Source organism: Etheostoma cragini, chromosome 3 (assembly GCF_013103735.1).
Source record: "Etheostoma cragini isolate CJK2018 chromosome 3, CSU_Ecrag_1.0, whole genome shotgun sequence".
NCBI lineage: Eukaryota > Metazoa > Chordata > Actinopteri > Perciformes > Percidae > Etheostoma > Etheostoma cragini.
This window is the reverse complement of record NC_048409.1, coordinates 30,054,050-30,058,127: the sequence shown is the minus strand read 5'-3', so window position 1 is coordinate 30,058,127 and position 4,078 is coordinate 30,054,050. Positions and strand designations below refer to the sequence as shown.

At 42.5% G+C, this 4,078-nt stretch overlaps 1 pseudogene; it reads left to right on the top strand.

The window, feature by feature from the left end:
- LOC117938805 lies at positions 1–2,427 on the top strand (annotated as a pseudogene).
- Positions 2,428–4,078: the final 1,651 nt, after the last annotated feature.

Genomic DNA, 4,078 nt, shown 5'->3' with positions numbered 1-4,078 from the left:
ATGGAGGAGGAGTGTGATGGTGTGGAGGGGGCGTTGCTGGTGACACTGTTGGGGATTTATTCAAAATTTAAGACATACTGAACAGGCATGGCTAACACAGCATCCTGTTGCAACATGCGACATCTCATCCAGTTTGCGTTTAGTTGGACCATCATTTTGTTTTTCAACAGGATAATGACATCAAACACCTCCAGGGCTGTGTAAAAATCTACGTCGCACCTTTCTCTCAAGACCATGGGCCCACCTCCAGTGGAAGGAACTGCTGGGGTCGGTCACACTGCCACATGGTTGGCAGTGAATGTGACGAGCCTTGCCGGACCAGACCCAAGAGACAGAGGGTGGCTCTGGGGACATGGACCTCTTTGTTGGGCAAGGAGCTGGAACTTGTGCGAGAGGTGGAGCGCTACCAGTTGGATCTGGTGGGATTCCATAGTTCTGCTGGGGCAATGATGGAGATACTTGGAGAGGCGTGATTGGGAGGAACGGCCTCCCTGATCTAAACCAGAGTGGTTGTCTGTTGATGGACTTCTGCGCTAGTCATGGATTGTCCATAACAAACACCATGTTCCAAAACAGGGATGCTCATAGGTGTACGTGGACCTGGTAAGCCCAAATGGGTAGTGCGGGTAAATTGGGAACGTCTGGAGGAGGCCCCTGTCCGACGGACTTTCAACTAACACCTCCGACGGAGCTTTTTGTGCATCCCTGTGGAGGCTTGGGGCATTGAACCTGAGTGGACAATGTTTAAAGTTTCTGTTGCTGAAGCTGTGGCGGGGAGCTGTGTTCTTAGGGTCTTAGGTGTCTCAAGGGGCAGTAACCCACGAACACCCTGGCGGTCAGGGAAGCTATCCGACTGAAGAAGGAGTCTTTCCGGGTATGTTATCCAAGAGGACTCCGGAGGCAGTTGCAAGGCACCGACGGGCCCTAAGGTCTGCAACCTCTGCCATGAAAGAAGCAAAGCAGCGGGTGTAGGAGAAGTTCGGAGAAGACATTGAGAACACCTGAAGAAGGACTTTTGGTTGACACCAAGGTGTTTCTGGAAAACCATTCTTCATCTCAGGAAGGGGAAACGGGGAAACATCCAAGCTGTGTACAATAAGGATGGGACGTTGTTGACCTCAACTGAGGAGGTACAGGCGGAGTGGAAGGAGCACTTTGAGGAACTCCTAGGTCCAGCTGATTTGCCCTTCATGGTAGAGGCAGAGCTGGAGGATGATGGTTGATTGTGGTCAATTTCCCTGGTGGAAGTTTGATGCGGTAGTTAAACAACTCCACTAGAGAATTCATCTGTCAAGGATGTATGAATTAAATAAACTTCAGCTTGAGTCTGATTTAATACAGTAACCCCAACAAGGATCTCTTTCCTTAAACATCACCCGCAGGCGTGGGGAGGCGACCCTCTCGTCCACTGGGGTAAACTTCAACGCAGCGGCGCTCAGCCGGGGGGATGTGAGTATCCCAATACCCGCAACTCCAGAGTAGGACTGAGTCCAACCCCTCTCCAGGAGTACGGTTATAGAACCAAGACTGTGCGTAGAGGTAAGCCCCACCAGATCTAACTGGTTTACTTACTTTTCGTGATCATTATGCGTTTTTATGCTTTAATTATCTGTGCCAATGTGTTGCTGATTGTGGTTATCTGTGTGAACAGGAGCTTACATGAACCTATGTACCTTTTTCTGGTCAGCCTGTTTGTAAATGAACTGTATGGTAGTACAGGGTTGTTTCCATTCCTTCTGGTTCAGATCCTCTCTGACATTCACACTGTTTCTGCTCCCTTCTGTTTCCTGCAGAGTTTCTGCTTGTACTCTTATGGATCTATACAATTTATTAACTTAGCCAACTATGTCTTATGACAGATATCTTTCTATCTGTTAGCCTCTGCAATATAACACACGTATGACATTTAAAAAGGTTGCTCTGCTCATTGCTCTTACATGGTTAATTCCATATTTTGTAACTGCTGTCCCGATATTAATAAGTTCCTCTTTACAGCTGTGTGGGAACATCATTGACAAAGTTTACTGTCACAACTATTATGTTGTCAAACTGGCCTGCTCTGAGACTACTGTGGTCTACATTTATGGACTCATTAGCACTTGTCTTGTTGTCTTTGGTCCTCTGAGTTTAATCCTCTACACCTACATAAGGATCTTTAAAGTGTGTTTTTCTGGTTCTAAGCAGACGAGACAGAAAGCTGTCAGTACCTGCACACCTCACCTCGCTTCTCTCATCAACTTTTCTTTTGGGGGTTTCTTCGAAATAGTTCAGAGCAGGTTGGACATGAGCAGTTTTCCTGTGATGTTGCGTATTTTCATGTCATTATACTTTCTGATCTGCCAACCGATCTTTAAGCCTTTAATGTATGGACTGCCAATGTCTAAAATACGTAGCCTGTGTAAAGGTCTGATCGTTGGTAAAATGTAGACTGATGTTAAAGAGTGACCCAATTTGTTTTTTTAAGATAATGATGTAGAAACTAGAAACATCGACCTTCTGTGAGAAACTGAGTTATGTTGGAAGAACCGTTGGAGAAATGTTCAATGTTCTTTGTTGTAAATTGTCTTTGAGGAACTTGAAAAGAGTTTATAGATAAAATGTATTACTACTATTAATGATAGGGGTGGGGGAACATATTTATACTTTATAGTATCACAATACTTATGTTCTATCAATTGGAGATGTATCTTTTTACAACATGTGACATTTATTTTCTATCAGTTTTCTGTATAAAAATCAAATTTTTCTCCAATAAAAGTGAATCAAAATGAACAAAGAGAGAATTTCATCTTTTTAGATGAAACAGATGTAGACAAAGTGTTTTTCCTCTGCAAAATTCTTTGAACTATTATAAAAATTAATAAATTTCAATAGCGCTCTTGTGATCCCCCCCCACTACCTGAAGCCCCATAACATCACAACATCGACTTTACAAGATTGTTGCATCTAAGAGGTTTTTATGTGGAAACATAAAAAATTACTTTTAAATATTAACACAGAATCTGAATAGTTGATTAATGTGTTAATCAATTACAAATGGCCCGTAATTATCTTATCATATCAGTTTTTTTTAATATAGTAATGTACATCTAATCTAAAAACAAAACAATTCTGAGAAACATAAAGCTGTTACTTCTCCAAGGAACCCTCTTACCTGGTGCATCATTACAAATAATGTTTCTGTTAAGAATTAAACCCAAAGCAGTTACAACAATGTACTTTTAATTTGACATGAACACACTACAGCAGTCAAAACAATAAAGCCGAATACGTCTGTAAAAATGACCCTGGATGTTGGCTATTAACTAAAGATTACCATCTATTAATGATGATTATTATAATGTGTGACTGATTTTAAATCAGAAAGGGGGGCTCTCACATCATGGCCGGGGGCCAGGGTCAACCCCCCTCCCCCGACGCCCCGGACAGCACGTAAAAAGTAGACATATAACACACAACGATAACAGCAGGTTTGACTCATAATGGAAACAATAAATTATACTTTGAATTAATGTTCCCTACATGTCACTCTTTATGTTACTTTATGGAATATTCTATTCTAAAGTTACCAAAGCCAGTGTCAAGGTTATGAAAAGTTGGACAGTAAGATGGTTCCCAATTTGTTGAGAGCTGACATGCTACCAAAATGTTTAATGTACAGTGTATATACAACCTGCCTTTGTACATTACCTTTTAGATCAACTTATCCATCTAAACATACCCTTAGGCAAAGTCTACATGGACGAAAGGTTACATGTTTATTTAAATTTGATATATAACGGGGTCTGGTAAGTAGATCCAAAGATCTCCCTCCTGCTGAAATTCTTTGATCTGGGAACAAAGAACTGCAACCTTGCGGCCTTTTAGCAGTTGTTTTAGTGACGTTAAAGCAAGACAGGGTGGCTTTCAGTCCAGCTCGGTCTTACAGAGTTCCGTGAAATCATCACAGACTGTTAACATCGCATTCCGCGATGGTGGCACTGAATGTTCTACGCCCTGATGTCCTGCTCGGCCTCCAGAGGTTCTTCGCCCTGATGTCCTGCTCGGCCTCCAGAGGTTCTACGCCCTGATGTCCTGC